The sequence below is a fragment of the Desmodus rotundus genome, chromosome 4 (genome assembly GCF_022682495.2).
Source record: "Desmodus rotundus isolate HL8 chromosome 4, HLdesRot8A.1, whole genome shotgun sequence".
NCBI classification, from domain to species: Eukaryota; Metazoa; Chordata; class Mammalia; order Chiroptera; family Phyllostomidae; genus Desmodus; species Desmodus rotundus.
Window position 1 is genome coordinate 55,941,480 of NC_071390.1, and position 27,265 is coordinate 55,968,744.

The window sequence follows — 27,265 nt, forward strand, 5'->3', positions numbered from 1 at the left end:
ACAGACTCATAAGCAAAAAATGCTTAGAGGGAATATGATAGAGAAATAGGTACCCATCCCAAAAAGGGGGTAAGGAAATCTAACTATCTTTTTATAGGTTGTTAGTATCATCAGGAAAGACACAAGTCTGGCGGGCATCTAACATGCACACGAAAGTATACTGATTACTGAGAACACAAAAAATTGTTAAAGAAGACACAGATGATAGGTGAGAGATATAGATACAGACCCAACTCAAATGGGAAGGATTCCCAACAATGAAACTTCACTGAATACGAATTCACAATCCAAACTTTCAAAGCCCATGAAAAAAGAATGACATCATGAGCATATGTCGGTAGATGGAAGGAAAACAAGCTCAGATAAGACTGACAAGAACTTCAGGTAAATGAATACGAAAAAGAACATAAAATTAGTAACTTTAAATTATTAAAGGTATAAAAGAAGGAAATAGAAAAATGGCTGAGGGATATAATGGAACAAAAAGCAAGCAGATTTAGGAAAGAACCAAAAAAAACCTATGGTAAAAAAAATTTTTGAACTCAGAGTGAGTAGGATTAATAGAAGATCAGACTTGCTTAGACTATAAGAATTGGGCAAATAAAAACAGACCTGAGAAATACACCCAGAATGTACTACACAAAAATAAAAAGATAGAAATAAGAGCATCAGCCTGGCAGGCACAACAGATAGATGAGACTGTGTATCGCATAGTATATCTAAGGAGAGTTCCAGAAAAAATGACAGAGAATGGTGACAGAGGATACTCAAAGAGGTAATGGCTGAGAATGGTGGAAAACAAGAATTCAGGAGGCACAAGTTCTAAGCAGGGTAAATAAAAACCCACCTAAGATGCCTTCTAGAGAAAGTATAACTCACCAAAGTTGAAGAGTAAAATACTAACAGCAAAACCTACAGAGGAATATCAATCGACATGCTTCTCAACAGTAAAACTGAAACTAGAGACAGAACAATATTTTCTTTTTTAAAATTTTTATTGTTATTTAATTACAGTTGTCTGCATTTTCTCCCCATCCCTCCACTACACCCCATCCGAACCCCCCTCCCTCCCCCGCCTCCACCCTCCCCCTTGATTTTGTCCATGTGTCCTTTATAGTAGTTCCTGTAAACCCCTCTCCCCACATTCCCCTCCCCACTCCCTTCTGGCTATTGTTAGTTTGCAGAAAAATATTTTCAAATGAAAATAACTGTCAACCTAGAATCCTATGCTGAACTACACCATGACTCAATTGTGGGGATGAAATAAAATGTTTTTAGACAAGTGGACACTGAAAGAATCCATCACCAACAGACCCTTCCTGAAAGAATTTCTCAAGGATAAGCTTCAGGGGGTAAGAAACTGAACTCAGAAGGGAGTAATGAAGAAGCAGCTTTGATGGACAAAGATACTGATTACCATATGGGTAATACTGAACAAGCATTGATTCCTAAAACAACAGTAATGTTAATGATAAATGTGGGTGTTACCAAACAAGATGGAACCAAAATACTAGATACCATGACATGTTGGACAAAGACAGTATGGCAGGGCTAAGCGTATCAAGATTCTTAGATTGTTTGTAAGAGGGCAGAGGTATGAATGATCTTGACATTAAGTCAAGAAACATGGTGAAATCTTAGGAGTAACCAGTGAAAAAATAAAAATGAAATTGATACCTCCCAAGTTAAAGAAGAATGAAAAGAGACATAAAGAAGGCAGAAAAGGGGTGCAGAAAAATAGAGTAAACAGAAATAATAAAAGAAAATGGTAGACCATATTCAAATATATCTAAAAATACAGTAAAAGCAAATAGATTCAACCCATCTATTAAAAAAAGAATTATCTCATTGATTTTAAATTGTTTAGGAATGTGCTATTTCTCAGAAGCACATCTACAATTTAAGAATCCAGAAAAGTTCAAAGGAAAGGACTGGGGAAAGATGCACCAGAAAAATTCTAATCAAGACAAAGCAGTTTAGTTGTTTTATACCTGTTCCTTGACTAGACCCTTCCCCTTCTTTCCCCCTTATCCCTCGCCCCTCTCCCCTCTGGTTGCTATCAGTTTGTTCCTTGTTTCCATGTCTCTGGTTCTATTTTGCTCATTTGTTTATTTTGTTTATTAGGTTCCTCTTATAGGTGAGACCATATGGTATTTGTCTTTCATCACCTGGATTATTTCACTTAGCATAATGCTCCCCAGTTCCATTCATGCTGTCATGAAAGGTAGGAGTTCTTTCTTTCTTTCTGCTGCATAGTATTTCATTGTGTATATATACCACAGATATTTGATCCACTCATTTACTGATGGGCACTTAAACTTTACTGAAGGCTGTTTCCAACACTTGGCTATTTTAAATAATGCTGCTATGAACATAGAGGTGCACAGATTCTTCTGAATTGGTGTTTCAGTATTCCAGCAGGGTATAATCCCAGCAGTAGAACTGCTGGATCAAAATGCAATTCCAATTTTAGTTTTTTGAGGAAATTCCATGCTGTTTTCCACAGTGGCTACACCAGTCTGCATTCCCACCAACAGTGCACTAGAGTTCCCTTTTCTCCACAACCTCTCCAGCACTTGTTGTTTGTTGCTTTGGTGATGATGGCAATTCTGACCAGTGTGAAGTGGTATCTCATTGTGGTTTTAATTTGCATCCCTCTGATGGCTAGTGATGCTGAGCATGTTTTCATATGTCTCTGGGCCCTTTGTATGTCCTCCTTGGAGAAGTGTCTGTTCAGGTCCTTTGCCCATTTTTCAATTGGATTGTTTGTCTTCTTGGTATAGAGTCATGTGAGTTATTTTTATATTTTGGAGATCAAACCCTTGTCCAAGATATCATTGGCAAATGTATTTTCCCATATGGTTTGTTCCCTTTTCATTTTGGTGATGGTTTCTTTAGCCATGTAAAAGCCTTTTAATTTTTTTTCCCTTTCTTTTCTTTTTAATTGGTATTCAATTACAGTTGTATGCCTTTTCTCCCCTTCCCTCTCCCCACCCTGGCTGAACCCACCTCCCTCCCCTACCCCCACCATCCCCCCCAATTTTGTCCATGTGTCCTTTATAATAGTTCCTGCAATCCCCTCTTCCCACTGTCCCCACCTCACTCCCCCCTGGCCACTGCTAGACAGTTCCCCCCCTCAATGTCTCTGGTGGTATTTTGTTTGCTTTTTTCTTTTGTTGATTATGTTCCAGTTAAAGGTGAGATCATATGGTATTTGTCCCTCACCACCTGGCTTATTTCACTTAGCATAATGCTCTCCAATTTCATCCATGCTGTTGCAAAGGGTATAAGCTCCTTCTTCCTCTCTGCTGTGTAGAATTCCATTGTGTAAATATACCATAGTTTTTGGATCCACTCGTTTGCTGATGGGCACTTAGGTTGCTTCCAGTACTTGGCTATTGTAAATTGTGCTCCTATGAACATTGGGGTGCACAGGCGCTTTTGGATTGGTGTTTCAGGGTTCTTAGGGTATAATCCCAGCAGCGGAATTGCTGGGTCAAAGGGCAGTTCCATTTTTAGTTTTCTGAGGAAATTCCATACTGTTTTCCACAGTGGCCTCACCAGTCTGCATTCCCACCAACAGTGCACTAGGGTTCCCTTTTCTCCGCATCCTCTCCAACATTTGTTTGTGGATTTGTTTATGCTGGCCACTCTGACTGGTGTGAGATGGTACCTCATTGTGGTTTTGATTTGCATCTCTCTGATGGCTAGTGATGCTGAGCATCTTTTCATATGTCTCTGGGCCCTCTGTATGTCTTCCTTGGAGAAGTGTCTGTTCAAGTCCTTTGCCCGGTTTTTAATTGGGTTATTTGTCTTCCTGGAGTGGAGTCGTGTGAGTTCTTTATATATTTTGGAGATCAGGCCCTTGTCTGAGGTATCACTGGCAAATATGTTTTCCCATACTGTTGGTTCTCTTTGTAATTTGGTGCTATTTTCTTTAGCCTTGCAGAAGCTTTTTATTTTGATGAGGTCCCATTTGTTTATTCTTTCCTTTATGTCCCTTGCTTTAGGGGATGTGTCTGTGAGGATGTTGCTGCGTGGAATGTCTGAGATTTTCCTGCCAACGTTTTCCTCGAGGACTTTTATGGTGTTACAACTTATATTTAAGTCTTTTATCCATCTTGAGTTTATTTTTGTGTGTGGCGTAAGTTGGTGATCAAGTTTCATTTTTTTGCATGTAGCTGTCCAGATCTCCCAACACCATCTGTTGAAGAGGCTGTTTTTGCTCCATTTTATGCTCCTGCCTCCTTTGTCAAATATTAATTTACCATAAAGGCTTGAGTTTATTTCTGGGCTCTCTGTTCTGTTCCATTGGTCTATGTGCCTTTTTTTATGCCAGTACCAGGCTGTTTTGATTACAGTGGCCTTGTAATACAGTTTGATATCAGGTATTGTGATCCCTCCTGCTTTGTTCTTCTTTCTCAAAATTGCTGCAGCTATTCGGGGTTGTTTATGGTTCCATATGAATTTCTGCAATGTTTGTTCTATATCTGTGAAATATGTCATGGGTACTCTAAGAGGGATTGCATTGAATCTATAAATTGCTTTGGGTAGTATGGCCATTTTGATGATGTTAATTCTTCCAATCCATGAACATGGTACATGCTTCCATTTGTTTGTGTCTTCCTTAATTTCTTTTTTCAATATTGTGTAGTTTTCCGAGTACAGGTCTTTTACCTCCTTGGTTAGGTTTATTCCTAGGTACTTTATTGTCCTTGTTGCTATATCAAATGGGATTTTTTTCCTGATTTCTGTTTCTGCAGTTTCGTTGTTGGTATACAAGAATGCCTTTGATTTCTGAGTGTTGACTTTGTATCCAGCTGTTTTGCCAAATTCATTTATTAGGTCGAGTGGTTTTTTGGTGGAGTCTATAGTATTTTCCATGTACACTATCATGTCATCTGCAAACAGTGACAGTTTCATTTCCTCCTTTCCAATTTGGATGCCTTTTATTGCTTTTTCTTGTGTAATTGCTGTGGCTAGGACTTCCAGTACTCTGTTGAATAGGAGTGGTGAGAGAGGGCATCCTTGTCTTGTTCCTGATCTTAGTGGGAAAGCTCTAAGTTTTTGTCCATTGAGTATGATGTTAGCTGTAGGTCTCTCATATATGGCCTTTATTATGTTGATGAATGCTTCCTCTATTCCCACTTTGCTGAGTGTTTTTATCAGAAATGGGTGCTGTACCTTATCAAATGCTTTTTCCGCATCTATTGATATGATCATGTGATTTTTGTCTTTGCTGTTGTTGATTTGATGTATTATGTTTATTGATTTGCGAATATTGTACCATCCTTGCATCCCTGGGATGAATCCCACTTGGTCATGGTGGATGATCTTTTTAATGTATTGCTGGATGCGGTTTGCTAATATTTTGTTGAGAATTTTAGCGTCTATGTTCATCAGAGATATTGGCCTGAAGTTTTCTTTCTTCGTTGTGTCTTTGTCTGGTTTTGGGATTAGGATGATGCTGGCTTCATAAAAAGAGTTTGGGAGTCTTCTATCAGTTTGGATTTTTTCGAATAGTCTGTGGAGGATAGGGGTTAGCTCTTCCTTAAATGCTTTGTATAATTCTCCTGTAAGACCATCTGGTCCAGGGCTTTTGTGTGTTGGGAGTTTTTTGATGACTGCTTCAATTTCCTCTGCTGTTATTGGTCTGTTCAGGTTTTTTGCTTCTTCTTCATTCAGTTTTGGAAGATTATATTTTTCTAGAAATGTGTCCATTTCACCTAGGTTTTCAAATTTTTTGGCATACAGTTTTTCATAGTAATTTCTTAAAATCCTTTGTATTTCTGTGATATCAGTTGTAATCTCTCCTCTTTCATTTCTAATTGTGTTTATTTGGATCTTCTCTCTTTTCTTCTTGATGAACCTACTTAAAGGCTTGTCGATTTTGTTTATCTTTTCAAAGAACCAGCTCCTGGATTCATTGATCCTTAGAATTGTGCTTTTTGTCTCTATGTCATTTAATTCTGCTCTGATCTTGGTTATTTCCTTCCTTCTGCTTGCTCTGGGCTGTCTTTGTTGTTGTTCCTCCAGTTCTTGTAGGCATAGCCTTTTAATTTTAATAGTACTTGAATCATGGAGCCATTTGGAAAATTGATGAAACCTGTAGAATTTCACCACCGGGGTGTGGTGGGGGGTGGGAAACATCAATGCCTATTTTCATGTATACACAAAACTTTCGGTAACTCTGCAGACCTCCTGAAGTGTATCCATGAATCTCTGGGGTTTAAGAACAGCCTCAGTGAGAGTAGAGGAGAACCTCTTACCCCCAAGAGTTAGTACTGGCATGCTATTTAATTAGCTTGAAAACGTTGGGGCCAGTTCATGTGTGACTATCTTAAGTGGCCACAATGTACCAACCCTCAGGAGAGGATACACCCCATAGTCCGCTACTGGCTGCAGGGATCCTGCTCAGTTCAGTGCCTGCTATATACCAGGTACTCTGCTGGTCACAGGGGAGGCAAGCTAAAGTAAGACTTTGTCTTGGATTTCTAGGAGCTCAAAAGAGATGCACAAGCAATGAGCACTCCAACATGGTCAAAGTCATGGCAGAGCCATGCAGAGGCCCTGTGGGAGCACCAGCAAGAGGGGGAAGAAAGGGGAGGTTTCCCAGGAGAGAGTCTCAGTGGAAAGATCTGGTGTTTTCTAACAAAGAACTGGGGAGGAGGAAAGCATCCCTGATGGTGTAACATGAACAAAGACACAAATGCATATGGAGTGACAGGTGCAGAGAACTCTACACAGGTTGGTATCTCTAGAGCAGTGGTTTTCAACCAGGGAACTTTGCCAGGGACTTCTGCCAATGTCTAGACATATTTGTTATTGTTACATCAGGAGTGATGCTACTGGTATCAAATGGGTAGAAGCTAAGACTGCTGCTAATCATACTTGAATGCACAGAACAGCCTCTGACAACAAAGAATTATCTGGTCCAAAATACCAATAGAGTTGGGAAAGCCTGCATTACAGGATCAGTGGGTCTGAGGGAGTGCTTGCCTTTGCGGGAAGCCAGTATTCCTGATTCTGTGGAGCTGCTGCCATCAGACCCTCCTTCCCTAAAGCAGAGACACAGACCTGTGCTGCTTCAGCAGAAGAAAAGACTGGGAAAGCTCTGCCCTCTGGTCAGTGAAACATAAATAAATCCTTAGAGCCAGCTTGACATCTCCACTCATATCTCAGTTGTGCTTGTTGAATAGGACTCTTCTGTGTCTGACCCCAACTGAAAGTAACCTGGGGTCCTGTCAGAGATGATTTGCAGCAGGTAACCCAGGTGATCCATGGGCTTTGGCTTGCCTGGTTAGCACACAGTGGGGCAGAGGAAGGAGAACTTGGGGCTGTTATCAAGGCCCACCTGAGGTCAAATACGACCCTCCAGACAGGTGAATTCTTTCTACAATCCTGGGAACATTTTGGGGGAGAGTAAGAACATTCAGATGCAGACAAGTGTAATTGAATAACAATAAAAATTTAAAAATAATAATAAAAAATAAATAAATAAAGAACATTCAGATGTAGCTGTGCCTCTACAGTGACTTCTCAACTCCAGGAACATGGAAGAAATTCCTTCAAACAGCTTCCAGGAAGCAGGCTGCAAACTCTATATGTGAGATCCATAAAATCCACAGGAGCAGTATCTCATTGGCAGGTTTCCTGAGGGTTGCTCTAGGCACAGCATAGGCCAATGGGAGAACCACTACCAATGTGTCACTAACCAGGGAGACCTCAAGCCTTGCTGCCAACCCACAGCTGAGCAGCCTCTGAGACCTGCAGAGGAGACAGTGCTTCCGAGACTTCTGATGGGAATCCCTGTTCAGATGGTCAGAGTATCTAGTTCCTTGGGCTGGATTATCAGAGTCCTCTCCATCCATCATGACATATGTCACCTTTGACGTCACTGTAGAAAGCATCATTGGTTTTCAACATCTCCATCGCTGAAAGGAAAAGCCAAGTCCCCACCAAACTCTGAGAGGGGACTCGATATAGCCAGGGAGACTCGAAGTGTGGCCTCATGCTCACAGCCTGGATGAAGACTTGGCCTGAGGAGAGACGATATTCTGAGATACCTTAGCTACTGGTCATGCAAAAAAAAAATCACAACTTTTTCTTCTTCCCACTCCAATGCTCCATCCAAACAGGCTGGCTATGGGAACTCAGCTGAGATTTAAAAAAATAAAATATAACACAATAAGGTCATTTATCCTGAAACAAACTGGTCCTTCAGTTTCCACAAGACATCCTACAACTTGCCTCTCCTGGGAAGCACTTGCATGTCAGTTGCCTCACTCTCTGGACACAGAGCACCATTAACTTAAAAATGTATAAACTGTTGTGGGAGAGACAAATAATCAGTCTTGGGGCTGGGAAAGTGTGGTTTGGGCTCCACTTACACTGGATACTTGCAAGCTGTGAACTTCCTCGATGGAATCTTTTGAAAAGACTTCTCCTCCCGTCTGGGGATCCTGGAAGCAGACATGTGCCCTAGGAAATGTAGCCTGAAATTTCAGTCTGCCAAATGCCAGCACTTTTTCTTCTCAACTTACTCTCAACTTGGGGTCCCTTCTTTGAAGTAAAATGAGGATGGAGCCTGCAACTCTACCTCTGGACCTTGTTTTTAAATATCTTGTGATCTAATTATTTTTACAACCACATTTTCATTTGACTGTTGGGCCTCTTCCAGGGCCATGTAATTACCCAGCCCTAATTACAGGTTTAAGCACACAGCTCTGAGATTGTCTGAACAACAGGAAAAGGTTCTCTTGGGCATACATGTGTGTATCACTGCCGTTGCCAAGTTATTCCTCACTCGTTAACCAGTTTAAAGATGTGTGCCATAAAAACCTTCTTCTGGTCTCCCTCCAAGATGGTGGAGGTCCTGCATGGATATTTCAGGAAGGCTAGGAGCAACCACAAGGAAGCATTATGTCTAATCATGGCACTTGTCTGGATAGTGCAGGAAAATGGCAACCCAAAATACCTCCTGAAAGTGGAATGACCACAAGGCCTGAGGCAGACTGGTGGTGTCAAGGGGTTTGGTTTTTCCCAAGAACGGCACAAGAAAAAGATTACTAACATGTTGCGCTTTCCTTGGAAAGTGTGACTATCTTATGATGCCAGCCAGGGTCACGCTGGCAGTGCGCAAAATAAAGCTCCCGTCTACCACATCTACCACAGGGCAAGGGTCTGAAGGGAAGCGTGAAAGCAGACAGTGCTGGGGTCAAACCTCAGCTCTGTGCCTTTCTAGAAGTGTGACCTTGGACAACCTACTTAACTCCTCTGATTGCTAGTTTTCCCGTCTATAAAATATGAAGATCATGGTGCCCATAAAGGTGTGTAGTATCAAAGAAGATCATAGATATAAAGTATTCAGTGAGCATATAGCACCTAGTGAACACTTGAGAAATGGTAGCTATTAGAGTATTATTGTTTTCTCATTATTAATTCCTCATAGCTATATAGTGTGTTAGAGTTTGCAAAGGGCATTCATAGCCATTTTTTAAAGAAAATCTGACTAGATAAATTATTCATGTGGAAAAAATATCAAAACAAAACAATATACAAATATACAATGGAAGTCTAGCTCCCAGCCTGTGTCTGTCTACCGGCCCCCTTTCTCGCAGTTGCCCCTTCAGGCAGCCACTTAGTTTCTTATGTATCTTCCAGTGTTCTTTCATGCATATACAGTACACGTACATTCAGATTTCCCCCCTTTTCTTACATAAAGGTAGCATTCTATTTATACCATTCTGCTCTTTGATGTTGTTACCTTACATTAAGTCTTCACTATGGACAAATCCCATGGAGTTTTTCACGTTAGTATATTCTCTCTCTCTCTCTCTCTCTCTCTCTCTCTCTCTCTCTCTCTTACACACACACACACACAGAGAGAGAGAGAGAGAGAGAGATGGAGTAGCTCTATCTTAGTTTCTTTAACCAGTCCCCTCTGGGTTGGATGGGCTGTTTCCAAGGCCAGCCTCCTGTGGTCCATCATGATTTTGTGCAGGAGCAGGCACACCCCTGGGATGAACTCCCAGAGTGAGATCACTGGCTCAGGGCATGAGCATCTGCGATCCTGATCCATATTGCCAACCACTCCCCATCAGGGCTAAGCCATGGTGCACCCCCTCCAGCACTGTACAGAGGGGGCAACTCCTCGGAGCCCTTTTTATTATTCCTTCTGCGGGTTCCTCACCATATCTCTCACTGTGATGCCTAACCACTGTTTCTTTTCTTTTCTTTGACCATGGAAACCGTTTTTGTGTGCAATTCAATGGAACTGGTTATATTCACAATGTTGTGCAAACAGTACCACTATCCAGCTCCAGAATTTTTTCATCGTCGCGAACAGAAGCTCCGTACCCATTAAAAAAACAACTCCCCTGCCCTGTCTAGCCATCCTTCTCTGTCCATTTAGCATGGGTTGAAGGAATCAAGATTCCTGCCAAGTTGCCTGAAATACCCCCACTTGCTTTCAGACCACAGTAGTCTTTTAATAATAATGGGGAAAGACTTTCACTGTATTATGAGAGATCAGCCTTCTATTTAAAAAATGCTCTGGAAAAGGAAACCAAAATCTTTAAATTTCACATAAACTTGTGAATAACTCGTTTCTCTACACAGCTTTCCATGTGGGGAGGGAGGTGGGGGTGATGATCCATCTCATGGTTTGTGGGGTTGAGGGGCTCAGAAAGGGAAGGGTGGGCCAAATCACACTTTTAAAAGCCTTCTTATCTAAGGATGAGGCCTAGTTGTCAGATACACAAGAGTGATTTTTTAAAATTTATTTTTTAATCAGGGAAGTACTTTGTTTTCTAAGCCCCAAAGTTCTATAGGCACCTCCCAACAAGGACTGTCCTCTCCCCAGACTCTCCAGCCTTGTCCCATGTTCCAAACCTCATGAGGACCAAAAGCTAGGGTGTTGGGAGATAGGAATAATAAACCTGCAAGAGAAAAGAAAGTGGAAGTAAGTAGAAGGGATACTGACTGATCATGCAGGTAAGGTTATGAGCAGAGGACCTGGCTCCCAGTAAGTGTTAGTAAATGGTGGTGGTGGTGCTGCTGATGAAGATGATGATAATGGAGCCCTGGCCAGGTGGCTCAGTTGGTTGGAGCATTGTCCCATACACCAAAAGTTTGTGGGTTTAATTCTCATTCAGGCCACATACCTAGGTTGCAGGTTTGATCCCTGGTCAAGGCACTTACAAGAGGCAACCAGTCAATGTTTCTCTCTCTCCCTCTCAAATCAATAAACATATCCTCAGGTGAGGATAGAAAAAAGATGATAATAGATAAACTTCCTTTAGGATCAGCTGCTTGAATGGGTGCTCAGCTCCTAAGTATAGAGCTGTGAATTTCCTTCAGTGGATCTGAGTCTGTCTCCCTCCAGCTCTCATCCATGGATCTTAATGCTATTTCTTGAGCCACCCTCATCTGATTGCTCTTCCAGATATAGACACACAACAGTACATTGAGGAGAGCAATAATGGTTCTTCCCAGCATCTCCTCTTCTCCAGTACCACCACTCTTCAGACATTCTTCATAAAACTTGGTTTCTAGTTCTCCATCAAGTGCTTATAGTCTGAAACAAGGGAAGCAAGGGAAAGCATTGCTTGTACAATGAAAGCAGAAGGAATGCAGCTGAGGAGCAGGTAGAATATGATGGACCCACACAGACAGAGAATAGGATGAAAAAGAAGGAATTCCTGGGGTCACAGGCTCAAAGAAATGATTTCCCAGTTCTCACTCCAGGGTGGAGATCCATGAGGGCACCAATACTGAACTATCAGCTGGGTTAGCCCTGGGCCAAAGGATGCCAGAACTTGATAGGGCTCCACAGCTGAATCTCTGGGGAATCTGCTCTTTAATTAGTACTTCTGAGGTTCACCATGTGAGCCCATCCAAGTAAGGAAGCTCACAATGCCCTCTTAAAGTCACTTTTGCTATTTGTAGGTACAGAGCTTAGGTATGATATGAAGATTTTGAACAACACATTCCAGGGGCCACATCCCACCAGAGCTGTCTCCCACATCCCCATGATAATGTGGCCAAGGTGCAGGACAGAGTGGAGAGGCAACAAGCTGAAGAATAGGAAAAATGTACTGAGAGCAGTGGTACTCACTTCCCCTGGAAATCTCTGTGAACAGCAGAGTCTGTGGGGGAGCAACGACTTCAGCATCAAGACCTACTAATAGATAGTGGTTCATAGGCTCAGGTTGAACTCAAATTAGATAATGTGCACATTTTTTTTTACCTATGTGATTTTTCAGCTCAAATTATCCAACTACTTGCTCACTGTTGCAACTCAACAGCTTCATTTCCTAAACCTTCATTCTTTTCCACCAAGAAAATCTCCTCCATCCATTACCTATGCCCCCTACATCACTCTTTACTTCAAAAAACCTCCCCAGAGCACATACCACATCAACACACTCTTCTCCACTGAGCCCAGCAGCAATCTCAAGAATGAAGGCAGAAGCAGCCTTTGATACACAGAACAAAGCACCGAGAAAGTTCATGGCCACAAGTGTCCCCCCTAAGGCTGTCACCACACAACTATGAAAAGAATAGTAGTCATTGGCTCTCTACTTCTCCCAGTCCACTGATCACAGGGCCATGAAGCCAGTGACAAGATACCTGATCAGGGTGAATAGTCCCCCATTATATCATCAGCTTGGTTATTTCTGCATGCCAGGGCAGTTGGGGCCTGGGAGAATTCAACACAATGTGTGGATGTGAAAGTCAAGTTCAGGCTCTATTTCTTGCCTTGACCCCAGCTGGAGGACATGTGTGACTGCATGTGGCCAGCATTGCCCAATCCCAGCAAACTATCATCTTCATTCATTCTGCCCAATTTCCCTCCCTAATCCACCTTCTCTTTTCTTTTTTGGATGGTAGCAACTGCCTGAGTTGGCTCTTATGAGTCAATTCCACCTACTTTTGGTTAAACTCTACTCCTGGCTTGGTGATCTTCCAAGACGAATGACAAATGCAGAAGCCACAGGGGGCTGGAGTGGTGCCCTCATGGAGAGCTGCCCAATAGAACTTCAATTAATTTCTCAGGTTGCCATCAGGACTTCCAACATGGGAGAGGAGCTCAGCGTCCAAGGCTGGCTGAGCATTTGGCTGGTTCCCTGCATGGACATTCAGGATGCTGGGGCCTATTTACCTCTGCCTTTCAACATGAGAACCAGTTCCTGATTTCAACACTCACACACACACACACACACAAGAGGGACAAAGCTTTTGAATTCTATGTGTTTCCTAAAGTCAAGAGTCAGAAAGAAAGGCAGGTGAAAAAGGCAGTGAGGCAGGCAGAGACAAGCAGATTGAAAGCTGAGAGGCTGACTGCAGAATCAGAGAGAACACTGTTCCAGGTCTGGCTTGGTCCATCTCTCACACTCAGATCCTTAACTGAGCTCACCCCACAGCTTCAAACTTACACATATCCTCTTCTCCAGCATCCACAGTGGCTCTAGAATTTTTATACAAAATTCTCCTCCAGCGACCACAGCTGCTTTGACTAGCGTCTCTGCTCCCTCTTTTGCCATGACTTCCTACAGCTATCACCAGTCATCAGCCTCCTAGTCCTTTGCGGGCATGAGTGGCGGCAACTTGCACTTCAGAGGGGGAGTCTCCTACTGCACGCCCAGCATCCACAGAGGCTCGGGTGGCCATGGTGCATCAGTGCCTGCTTTTTGTCCTCTTCCTCCTCTGGGGGCTAGAGGAGCGGCTGTGGGGGCACAGTGGTCGGGTCCAACGGGCTTCTGGTGAGCAATGAGAAGTTGAGCATGCAGAACCTTGATGACCGCCTGGCCTCCTACCTGGAGAAGGTGCATGCCCTGGAGGTGGCTAAAGGAGACATGAAGGTGAAAATCCATGACTGGTACCAGAAACAAAGGCCCAGCCCGCCCGCGACTACAGCCACTACTACCAGACCATCGGGGAGCTGCGGGACAAGATTCTTGGTGCCACCATTGAGAACTCCAAGATTGTCCTACAGATTGACAATGCCCATCTGGCTGCGGATGACCTCCGTACCAAGTTTGAGATGGAACAGGCCCTGCACATGAGCATGGAAGCCAAAATCAACAGCCTGCGCAGGGTGCTGGACGAGCTGACCCTGACCAGAACCGACCTGGAGATGCAAATTGAAAGCCTGAAGGAAGAGCTGGCCTACCTGAATAAGAACCACGAGAAGGAAATCAGTGTTCTAAAGACCCAGGTGGGTGGCCAAGTCAGTGTGGAGGTGGATTCCACTCCTGGCATTTACCTAGACAAGATCCTAAGTGACATGGGAAGCCAGTGTGAGATCATGGCTGAGAAGAACCAGAAGGATGCTGAAGCCCAGTTCATCATCCAGACCGAGGAGCTGAACTGGGAGGTCACTAGCCACACGGAGCAGCTGCAGACCAGCCAGATGGAGGTCACTGACCTGCGCCGCACTCTCCAGGGTCTGGAGATCCAGCTGCAGTCTCAGTTCAGCATGAACGCCGCCCTGGAAGGCACACTGGCGGAAACAGAGTGCCGCTTTGGAGCCCAGCTAGCACAGATCCAGATGCTGATCAGCAGTATGGAAGCCCAGCTGAGTGATGTGCGTGGTGACATCGAGCGACAGAACCTGGAGTACCAGTAGCTCATGGACACCAAGACTCTGTTAGAGCAGGAGATCGCCACCTACAGCAGCCTGCTCAAGGGCCAGAATGCCTATTACAACAACCTGCCCACTAGGTGGACCGCCTGAGTCCAGCAATGTCCCTGGCTTCCTGCTTCCAGCAGAGGGATGGATGCTCCTGGGTAGGCAAATGGGAGGGGCAAGACCTTTACCTCTGGCTCTCCTCTGACTTGTCAATAAAATTTTATAGCCCAAGGGGGGAAAAAGAAAAGAAGCTGACAATCTGGTTGGAAGAGGGACTAAGGAACTTTTTTTGACATGGCAGTTGCATATTAAGCACACTGTTTTGATTTTGACTAAAGATTTAACTGGAGTAACTGATGGGAAGAATCAGGGTATTCCTACACCTCAGAACAATCTCTGTTCTAATCAGTCAAGTTATTCTCTTTTCCCCTCAATTCATGTCCATGCCTACACTCTCCCTTCCTTCCCCTTACCTTGGAGAAAATGGCACACACCCTCCCGGTCTCAGCTTCTCAATGAGACCCAATTAAACACCATGCAATGACTATTGCTCACTTACTTGGCAGCTGAGCATGGTATCTGGGTGGATGCCAAGCACTGCCTAACAAGCCCTCACTCTATACTGGACTTTACTCTTTGCAAAGCTTTCACCTCTATTATCTTATTCAACTCTCACAGCAACCTCTCCTGGCAGCCAGGAGAGAAAGGGTCATCACCCCATCTTACAGACGAGGAGAGAAACAGGCATGGCAGCATATGCACATATTTTCGACACAGAGATCCAAATTGAAATTCCACCTGTAATAGCTATTACTTTGTGTGAACTGAGACCGGTGTGAGTCTCAGTGTTCTCATCTTCAAAAGGGACCTATAGTTACCCACCTGTTAAGATTTTTGTTAGATCTAGAGGTAACAAATTTAGGGTGCCTAGCAAGTATGTAGAATGAGTATAAGCTCCTAAATGGTAGCAATTTTGATGACGACGACGATGATGATGATGATGATGGTGATGGTGGTGGTGATGATGGTGGTGGTGGTGATGGTGGTGTTGGTGATAATGTTGTTTACAATGATGGTGATACTGATGACACTGATGATGCTGAGGGTCATGGTGGTGATAATGATGGACTAACATTATGACAAGATGTTGGTAATGGTTTTTTGTTTATCTATATTTTCTAATTTTTCTATAGCTAATCGTGACCAGCATTATTTAGGAAAAAATGATTCAAGTCCTTTCAAATACTCCTGTCGAGTACTTTATCCTTCTATTCTGGGGCAACCTGTTAGTTCTTTACAAAACCCATTATGAAGCCAGCAGCCATAGGCAGGTGCTATCTGAATGCTTGGCCAAAGCCTCATTCCCCTCACTTGGTCTCTCTCACCACATATTCAAGTCCAGGTAATTGTGCCCAGCAGCTATTGGTTCCATGTAATTGTCCCCAAAATGCTCTGTGTGGCCTTTCTAGGCAGGAGCTCTTCACAATTAGTACCACAAGGAAATGTTGAAAGACAAGTGATTATTTTAGGGAATTACTTATCAGCAAGAAGATACAACTCTGATAGAACATAATAGGGGCCATGTGTTAATTACAATCTACAAGATGCTATCACATCATTTCTTAATCCACAGCTCATTAGGCATTCCAGCCTCAGCTCCCTGTCATTACTGTGGACTTGTTACAATGTGAGAAGAAAAAAGCATCTCAAATGAGGACAATTTTAGGACTGGGGGATGCACCCGTATGCAGGTGGTCAGCAAGTATCTTCCTAATGGGCCTAATTTTGCCTTGGATCCAAAGTACCACGTGTTTATCTCTGAGGGCAGGCACGCCCATGCACACACATGTGCACACACAAGCAAGCACTCTTAGACCACCTTGTGAAAAATATCCAATTTCCTGATTATAGTTCTCCTAGTTTGCTTTTTTTAGCATTTTTTTAAGCAAGTAGGAATTATTCTTTGAGATGAGAAACCAAAATTCTCAATTATCCAATATTTCCTGAAGACCTAGTGTGTGTGCCAGGCCCACAGTAGCCACAGGGGGTAACAGAGCAGAACATTATGGAGTTTGTAATCTAGTTAGGGAGGAAGGCCCAGTGCCCCCAGAACAAGGAGCTAAGGAGGGTTTACTCCTCAGCAGGAAGCAAGGAGGGTATACTCACATTCTGAATGTAATCAGCATTCTGAGGAGAGAAGGGGGCCCAAATGCCTATGGGCTATGACCTCAGATATAGTGCCTCACAGTTCATCCATAAGTAAGAGCCACCACTTTCATTCCATCTCACCTCCCAAGCCAAGTCATTTTAGGATCTAGCCACAGGGGGCCTGTGCTGGGTCAGCTCTGAGCGATGGGCAGGAGGCTTACAGGGATTAAGGCAAGTCAGGAGACGTCAGATTTGGTTTCAAAGTGATATTCACCAGGATATTGGATTGCCTCTTACAGAGCCACTAATGGAGACGGGTGGGAGGTAGCCAGCTCTTTGGAAAATAGTAACCCCTGAAGATTTTCCACCCTGATAGTGAAATTGAGTCACCCCATGGCAGGCAGCCACTTGGGGTTACTGCTCCACTTTGCTTGTTAAGCGGGGAGTCAGTGACACTGGAAGGACTTGTCCTAGGGCCAGTGATGGGAAAGCTACCTGCAGTGCTCTCTCTGAGTCACCATTAAAGCAGAAAAGGATGTCCACTGAATTCCCCAACTTCCTGAACCTGCAGATCACCTTGTGGACTTGGGAGCAGATAGAGGGTGACCCCCAGAGAGTCATGGGTTCTGGGAGACCCTTCTGCCAGCCTGTATACCAGCCACATGCCTACAATACCAATTCCTTCTCCACAGAGAGGCTTTCTGGTCCCTGAGAACCCCTTAAGTGGTGCAAATATCCAAAGAGGCACAGGAGGGGAGCTGGATGTGCCTTGGGAGAGGGTGGGATGGAGATGACATGCAGAGAGTTGACCCTTGGCTGACTGAAAGGCCTCTTAGGATCAGAAACCAGTCTGGGCTCAGGGAGGGGGGTGAAAAAGTAGACAAACTTTATTACCATTTTACCAAGGTTGTCCTTTCAGGGAGCATGGCCTTCAGTACTGCTGACTGAGAAGTTACCCTTTAACACAGGGCCTAGGTTTAATCCCTCTCATCTCTCCTTACTGCCAGACTAAACTGCTTACCCATCCCTCTCAGAGCTGCTCTGTCCTCCTGCCTGCCTTCCCCTGGGGCCATTCATATTGTCTCTTCCAGCTCACCTTCCAGGCAGCCTCCCTGATTTTGTCCCCTAGTGGGGCCCAGCACCCAGCATGGCCACCCTACACTTCATATGCATTAGACTACTCATTACTGGGGGAGGGTGGTGGAGAGCATGGGTGCTGCAGGCCCCCAGGTTGAAATTCCAGCTCAGACACTGATGACTGAGGGGACCTTGTGACTCTCACTCTCTGAGACTCTGTTTATGGACATCATTACAGGTCATTCTTGAGTTGTGGTGAGAAGTGGGTGAAATATGATGCATGTGAGGTGGCCAGCATCTGGCCTGGCATGTAGTAGATGATAAATTACTTCTCTCCCTTTGGAACATGGGACCCTGAGGGGAAGGACTAAGTGCTCTTGTTCTTTCCTCTGAGACATCCCAAAGTGGCTGGAATAGAACTATGTGTACAGGAAGGGTTCCCCAGTACCCAGAGGTACCTGCATTACCCCCCATAGGACCACCAGATTCAGCTCCAAGGGCACAACATTACATCACTGTTCCTAAGGCTCCAAGACACCAGAGTTTAGGTCTTTTCATATCAATAGTGAGTTGAGGGACGTCCACGTTGACACCCCTCTCACACCCTCAACCCTACCACCCCGAGCCATACCCCACCTACCCAGACTCTCACTCAAATCTACCCTTTGCTCACAGGGACAAAATCAGTGGCAACTTCTGAGGGGCACAATTTCCCTCACTCACTCCCTTCTTCCCCTTGGCTGATAGCTTTTTAAAAAGTCACATTTCATTACCAAGATGGAAAGTCTTCAGAGCTGCTTTCCAAGGGATGGTCAACTGAGCAGCCACACAGTCCAATGGACAGAACCAGAAAGCATGACTGAATCCCACTCTGCCATTCATTAGCTGATCCATCTTAAGCTGGTCACTTAACTCCTTTGAACCTTTTGCCTTATCTGTAAAAGAATAATTAAGACAGAAAATTTTGCAGATTTTTCAATGAGAGAATAAAGCAAGATGATGTACATGAAAGGGCTTTTTACCAGAAAGGTTGTAAAAATGTGAGTGGCTGTATTAGGAAAGGCATTTTTAATAGAGGACAGCAAAAGTCTATCTGATTATGTCATTCCATTGACCATATATTGATTGTATATCTATGTGACAGGCAGGCCACTAGGATGGAGGGAAACAGCAGTGAACCAAAGAACCTGTTTCTGTCCTGGAAGAGCTCCAATTCTCATGGACCGGGGAGGGGGACCAGATAGTGAAGGTATACTGTGCCATGTGATCAATGCTACAGGGGTGGAACAGGTGGGGTTGGGGTGCTGAGGTGGCCAGGGTGACTGGTGTATAGAGTGTGGCCTTTCAAGCAAGGGCTGCACATCCTCAGAGGCCTCCCATAACCAATTCCCCCTCCTTCCTCTGAAAGATGTTGATAGTAGCCAACAGATAGATGGCAGAGGACCCCCTCATAGGCTCTTCAGGAGTAGGAATCTGCCAAAATCATTGTTAAACATTGTTCTGGAAGTGCAAGCCAATACAATTAGATAAGGAGAAAAATATAGGCAAATATATTACCAAGGAAGAAGCAGCTTTACCATGATCTGGAGATAATATGATTATACACAGTGCATCCAAGTCAACTGAAAACTTTAAGAAAAAAACCAGAATTGAGTTGGGTAGTTTCTTCTTATACAAACAACAGCCAGTTAGAAAATACACTGCAGCATGAGTGAGCTGAGGGGTAGAACCGCAATTGTTCATTAAATATTATTGAGAGGCTTTTGGTCAAGATGGAGGTATATGTAAAACAACCACAGCAAAAATTACAACTAAACTACAAAACAACTATCACCCAGAATTGTCAGAAAGTCACACTGTATGGAAGTCTGACAACCAAGGAAATAAAGAAGTCACATTCATCCAGATGGGTAGGAGGAGCAGACATTGAATGAGTGGTTCCATACCATGTGCGGTAGATAAAAGTCAGGAGGGATACCTCAGGAGTGAGGGATTCCAACCCCACACCAGACCACCTAGCCTACGGTTCCAGTGCCAGGAAGATATGTCCCTATAACTTCTGGCTAAAAAACCAGTGAGAGGTTGGGGTAGAAGAAACTGTGCGATTCTCAGGCATCTCCTCTTAAATGGCCTGCAACAGACTTAGGACTCACTCTTTCTGGGCTCCAGCACTGGGGCAGGAGCTGAAAGGGCACCAGTGGCATACAGGGAGAATCTGAAGTGTCTGGCATCAGGGTGAGTGTTGATGGACAGCTTTCCCCCACACAAAACTCCAGAGGCCAGGCAGAGGTCATTGTACCTTTTCTGAGCCCTCCCCAACACAGACCACAGAGCAGCAACACCGTATCTGAGGCTCCATCAACTTGGTTCACATGGGTTACCCTGCCCTGGTGATTACCTAAGGCTGTGCCCTATCCAACTTACTGGTGCACTTCTCTACAATAAGCCACACGACTAAGACAGGGAGTCAAAGCATTTTTACCTAATACATAGAAACAAACAGAGGGAGGCTGCCAAAATGAGGAGAAAAATAAATATGATCCAAATGTAAGAAAAGAACAAAACTCCAGAAAAAGAAATAAACAAAATGGAGATAAACCAAAACACTGGTTATTGGTATGCTCAAGGAACTCATTGGGTACTTCAACTGCATTAAAAAGACCCAGGCAGAAATGAAGATTGCACTAAGTGAAATTAAAAAAAAAAAAAATTACAGGGAATAAAGAGTGGGGTGGATGAAGCTGAGAATCAAATCAGTGATTTGGAACATAAGGAAGAAAAACACTTTCAATCAGAACAGAAGGAAGAAAGAAGAATTTTAAAAAATGAGGGTAAGGAGCCTCTGAGATAACTTCTAACGTATCAACATTCAAACCATAGGGGTGCTGGAAGGAGAAGAGAGAGAGCAAGAAATTGAAAACTTATTTGAAAAAATAATAAAAGAAATCTTGCCTAATTTGGTGAAAGAAATGGACATACAAGTCCAAGAAGCACAGAGAATCCCAAACAAGACGGGTGCAAAGATATTCACTCCAGGATACATGATAATTAAAATGACAAAGGTTAAAGATAAAGAGAAAATCTTAAAAGCAGCAAGAGAAAAGTAGGTAGTTACCTACAAAGGAGCTCTTATAAAACTGTCATCTGCAAGAGAAACTTTGCAGGCTAGAAGGGACTAGCAAGAGTTATTAAAGTGATGAAAAGCAAGGACCTACAACCTAGGTTACTCTATCCAGCAAAGCTATAATTTAGAATTGAAGGGCAGATAAAGTGCTTCCCAGACAAGGTAAAGCTAAAGCAGTTCATCATCACCAAACCATTATTATATAAAGATCAAAAGTATGAACATTAAAATGGCAATAAATTTACAACTGTGAGCAATTTGAATATAAAAAATAAACTAAGCAAACAAGCAGAAAAGAAACAGAATCATGGATATGGAGATCATTTGGAGGGTTATCGGTTGGGAAGGGGAAGGGGGAAAATGGAGGGAAAGGTGCAGGGGGTAAGAAGTACAAATGGGTATGTACAGAATAGACAAGTGGATGTTAAGAACAGTATAGGAAATGGCATAGCCAAAGAACTTACATGCATGACCCATGGACATGAACTAATGGGGGGGATTGCTGGAGGGAATAGGGATTACTGGGTAGAGGGGGCAAAGGGGGAACCCTGGGACAACTGTAATAGCATAATCAATAAAACATATCCAAAAATATAGTGTAGGAAATTATCCCTTTTTTAATAAGAAGAAAAAAGATTAAAACACCTAAGAATATATTTCATAATAACTGTGCAGGACCTATATGAAAAAGGTTTTAAACCTCCAATGAGAAATTTTAATAACATTTGAATAAAGTAAAAGATATATTATCAAATAAAAAAACTTTCAGTGTTGTAAAAATTTGTTTTCCTCATTCAAAGCAATCCCAGTAAAGTATCAACATAATTTCTTTTGACCAGGCAAATTTATTCTAAAGTTTATCTGGAAAAACAGATGTATGAGAATAGCCAGGAAAATGATGGGGAAAGGGGAGGTAGACTTCCTCACCAGATGTTTTAAAGTATTTATTGTAAATCTACAATAATTAAAACACTTTGGTACAATGCATTAATAGATAGAAAAATTCACAAAACAAGAGTCTGCATATAAACCCAAATGCAAATTGAAATTTGGTAGATGATAAAGATGTAATTGAAGTCAGTGATTAAAAAATAGATTATTCAATAAATGGAATAGAAATGACTGCCTAACCATTTACAGGGAAAAACAACAACTAAGCTAGAAACCCATTTTTTACCTCACACTGAAATAAATCATAGATGAAAGAAAATTTTTTAATAAAAACATAAACTTAAAAATTTATATATATATGATTTAAAAAATAATCTTGGGATAGGGAGAGTCTCTCCAAGCATAACACAAAACCCAAAATTCATTTTTTTAAAAATGACCATTAAAAAATTTTAATCTGTATGGTTAAAAAGTAAATAACATGGAAATAATCTTAAAACAAATCATCCATGCTTGCAGCCTATTGGCTAGAATTCTGTCACATGGCCTCACCTACCCTAAAAGTGTCAGGGAAATGGAGCCCCTAGAGGGCAAACTCTTCCCAGGGGCAAGGCCACACAACGGAGGGAAAGCACTCATTTCTGATGAACATTCATCCATGTTGGCCTCACCGTGAATTTATGTCACACATAGAAAATCAGTGGGAAAATGTTGTCAAATTAAATCGAGTTTCACAAAAGTATTTAACCAGACAAGGAGAGCAAATGATATGAACTCATGGTTCATAGAAAAATTAGTACAAATACCCATAAAACACATGAAAAATGCTCTAGATCACTCAAAATTAAATAAATTTTAAAAAACAGTAAGATACTACTTTTTACTTATTGAACTGGTACAAAATGAAAAAGTTGGGTCATAGTTGGTGAGTGGGTGTACAATACACACTTTTAAATACTGTTGGTGGGAGTATGAATTAGTGTAACATTTTTGGAGAACAAGTTGGCAATATTAATGAAAAATTTATATACATATATTTTTATTTTTATTTATCAGCAATTTCACACTAAGAAATGTATCCTGTAGATATATAGGTTAAAGTACATCAAAGTATGTGAATAAGGAGGCTCGTTGAAGCAGTTTATATATTAGCAAAAAAGCAAAATGAAGAGACAAAAAGTAAACAACTTCTGTGTCCACCAACAAGAAACACATGGGTTAAGACATGTGGTATAATGGATACTATGCAGTATACATGCAGACTGGTATGGAAGCATTTGTGCTCATATAAAAAGGTCTCCAAAATATGCAGAAGAAGCACATTTATTCAGTCGTCACCTAACAGGCTTACCAAATAATTCTATGCTTTTAGTTCCCCCATAAAGCACCATGCAACGCCCATGGCCCACACTCCAGTGTTCCAAGGCCCTTTTCCAACAAGTTGAGTGGGATGCTTAGCAGGAATCAACTGTGTTTGTTTCCAAGCCTATTTGTGCCAGTTGTACTTATTATTGCTAGTTCATAACTAAATACAAAAAACTAAGTGTGAGTACAGAAATGAGTCATTTCTGTGAAAGCTAAGGTGAATGCTTTGAAAATGCTCAATAAAAGTGAGTTTCTAAAAACAAAATGATGTCTAAAATGTGAGTGAGACAACTATAAAAGACAGTGGGTGAGAGTTCTATTCTCATATCTTCCAAAACATCTTTAAATTCTCATTCCACATTAAAAATCTGAAACTGTGCGCGACAGCTGTGGTTTAAAGCAATATAGGATCCAGTTAGTTGGGGCACACTCAAGAGAAGAGCCTTAGCCCCACATCATAAGTTCACCTGCTGATATCTGAAGATCTATTTTGTAGGTGTGATAATGTTATTGTTGTCATGTTTGTATGTTTTGAAGAAAGATGCTACAAAAGATGTTTGTAGCATCTTTTAAAGATGCTACATTAGGAAGTGTGGGCTGCCATAACAAAATACCAATGATTGGGTGACTTAAACAACAGGAATTTACTTCTCATGGTTTGGGAAACTGGAAGTCCAAGATCAAGGTGCCTGAAATATCAGTGCCTGGTGAGAGCTCTCTCCTTGGTTTACAGATGGACACCTTCCTACTCTGTCCTCACATGGTCTTTCCTGTGTATATGTGGGTGGAGAGACAGAGCTTTGTGCTGTCTCTTCTTGGAAGGGCACTAATCCTGTCATGGTCTCCCCCAACCTAACTGCCCTCCAAAGTCCCCATCTCCAAATACCATCCCAATGGGGGCAAGGGCTTCAACATAGGAATTTTGGAGGGACACAGTTTTGTCCATAACAGATGCAGACTGAAATAGTAGGGATTAAATAAAATTACATTTGGATTTTTCTTCAATGCCATACCATTTTGAGGACAGATACATATAAAACAAACTTGCAATGATTCAATGATTTCTGAAGCTGGGTGATGTCATGCCACACACAAAACATTAGTTCGCCTATTTTATATATGTTTAAAATTTTCCATAATATAAAAGTTTTCAAAGTGCCAGATTAATATATGCTCATGTATTTTAAGTTACAATAAAATGTTTAAAGTATGTATATACAAATGTTATAATTACCTCTTAACCTGCTCCTTAACCAGCAATGAGAGCATTAGGGAAAAGGAAATCCCTCTGCCCCTACATGTCTCTCAATTACTTTTTTTTTTCACAAAATTTTACTTTTTTTATCATTGATTGTTTAGAAAAGTTACTTTCAGCTTTACAACTTATTATGGGTAACGTCATGTATATCTTCAGAATTTTTACCAAATTTGGGAAAAACCTATCTCAAATTTCATTCATATATCAGGTGGAAAATGTCAGGACATTTCAATTTCTCTTGAGTTGACATGTCAATCGTTTTTATTATGTCCCCAATTACCTTTTGAAATGCACTTTTTGAGCCTCCATTCTGTGATTTCTAAGCATCATTGATTAAAATACTGATTCCTTGGGGACAGAGGATGCAAGGCCATCATCTTTCTTGGAAGTAGACACTGGTTTACAGGTAGGAGAGAGAACTAACAATTGCCAAATGCCTACTATGTGCCATGATATGGACTCAAGATCCTTTTTGTCACATATATTTCTCCCTCTCTACAATGCTAAGAGGTAGATAGTCTTAGCCACTTACTTTAAGAATGTGCAAGGGAACTACTTGGTTGCATGTGGTGGGGCTGACATTAGAGCCCAAGACCTTGTGGCTGCATAGCTCATGCTGTAGCTGCAGGCTCCAGGACCACAGCACCCACAATCAAGGCAGGGAGAGTTTCACTGACCCTGATACAGAATAGACTCGGGTCTGGGGGAATGATATACTATTACCAAATGGACCCACCCTTGCTCCGGGGGTCCCCCACCCTGTACTAGGTTCACCTTGCCCGCCACCAGGAAAAGGCGTCTCTCAATGTCAAAGGTTGGTGAAAGGAAAGGGATTATTTATTTAAAGAGTTATACAAACTTAAGAGTAGTGACTTCATGTCTTCACTGAGATCCCAAAGTCCTTTAGAATACCCACAAGCACTTTATCCTTCCTTCCCCCTCTGCCCAGTCCAGGGTACCATATCTCAGATAAAGAAATAGAAGTCCATGGTTCTTCTCTGGCCAAGCTGTGTGGTCCCAAAAAGACACCACATGGCTGCCACACTTGGGTTTAAATCCCAGTGCCAATCTTCCTCTGCCGCACCATTTCTGACTCCTCCCACAATTGGCCACAGCTGCCAGCATTCCTGTATTTTTTCCAGCTTTACTGGGCTGCCATAGTAAGTCCGGGCAGGTGTGGCCCTGTGGTGTGGAGCCAATCATCTCCAAGCTCTTACACAGGTGCTGTAACCAGCGGGAGTTGCCTCCCAGTTACATCCTAGGTTGAAGTCACTCCCATCCCCCTGGCTCAAAGCAGGGCCACAGCTGTTTAACATATCTATGAAAACAGTTAAATGTTATAGATATGTTAAATGACCATTCTAGAGGTTATCTGCAAAATTTTTGCTATTCAAAACAACTCTCAATGGCCCTGCTCCATGTGTCCCATCCCCCAGCTCAGACTTGTGGGGGTGAGAACATCCTATATTTTTTTTCCAGTATTTCCTGGACACTGAGTTCTGGACCCCATTACAAATCCCTATTTGAGGTCCCCCTTGGCTGCACCCTGTTACAACCCCTCTGCTGGGCTGAGCACTAGACTCCTGAGCACTTGTCTGGGGTACCTGGGCGTATTTTTTTCCATCCTGTTGAGAAAGTTTCCATCATTTGCTTTGTTTTAAGCAGTAACCAGGATCGTTTGACCATGGACAGACAATATATTTTAGGAATGTTAAAGAATTTAAAATAATATATGTAAAGAGGGCCATTCCCAGTGCCTGGCCCCCAGTAGGTCTTCAATAAGTCATAGCCACCAGTATTATTGTCATTATTCCCTTTTCCTATTCCTTCTCCTCCTTCCCCTCCTCTGGTGAAAGTACTTTAAACTGCAAAGGTTAACTTGTTCCTCCCAACCCCCTATCTATTTGATTTGGGCTGCTAATGAGCAGATGTTCCTGGAGATCAGAGGGAATGGGAGAAGAGGAGAAGCAGGGACTCTGTGCTTGGGCTCCCTCTAGGAGAGGCATCCTGCAGATCTCGACCACTTGGTGTGTTGCAAAGAACATCTCTTTAAAGTACACAGCTGGAGGCCTGGCCTTGTTCTCTGGTTCTCCCATCTGTTGGCTATAAATACTGGCTTAGCTGAGCCACTTCCCCTTGGTGGGCCTCAGTTTCCTGCCAGTTCAATGAGAGGGTTGAACTAGATAGGATTTACTTTCCTTTATAGGCCTGTCATTCAACAGATACTCCCCAACTGCCTACTGTGTGTTCACCTGGCCTAGGCATTGGAGTACAGCCATGAATGAGAGTAGGCAGGTCCTACCTACCTGCTTCTTAGCAGAAAGCTCTGCAGCCTAGCTTCTTGGAATCTGAGGGTCCATGGCATGTTTCTCCACCCTCTGACTCCTGCTCAGAGGCACTTCCAGTGTCTGTTAAGCACAGACAGAACCGAGGTGATTAGATCAGCCTTTGATGGACCACCCACCTTCTACAGGGAGAAACCCAGAGGACATTCACAGCTCACCTATGTTGACAAAAGAACATCCAGCCTAAGAAAAAGTCTTATAAGAGTTTATTTGAGCTAAACTGATGACAATTGCAGGGAAACAAAATCTCAGTGGATTGAGAAAATGCTCCTGAGAATGGCAGGGTTACAACTTATTTTATACCTTATAATCAAAGGATGAGACTAAAGGGAGGGTTACATGAAATCTATCTGTGGTGGATTACAGGGAGGTGGGAGAAAGCAAAGCGGGGAACTCTCTGGGATTGGATAAAAAGTAAAATG

The 27,265-nt window shown here is 42.6% G+C and overlaps 1 pseudogene across 1 annotated transcript; it reads left to right on the forward strand.

The window, feature by feature from the left end:
- Positions 1-10,989: 10,989 nt before the first annotated feature.
- Positions 10,990-14,740, forward strand: LOC112305361 (keratin, type I cytoskeletal 19 pseudogene; annotated as a pseudogene). The gene is made up of 2 exons (XR_008426766.1): positions 10,990-10,995; positions 13,722-14,740. The product of XR_008426766.1 is annotated as a keratin, type I cytoskeletal 19 pseudogene (transcript).
- The last annotated feature ends 12,525 nt before the right edge of the window (positions 14,741-27,265 follow it).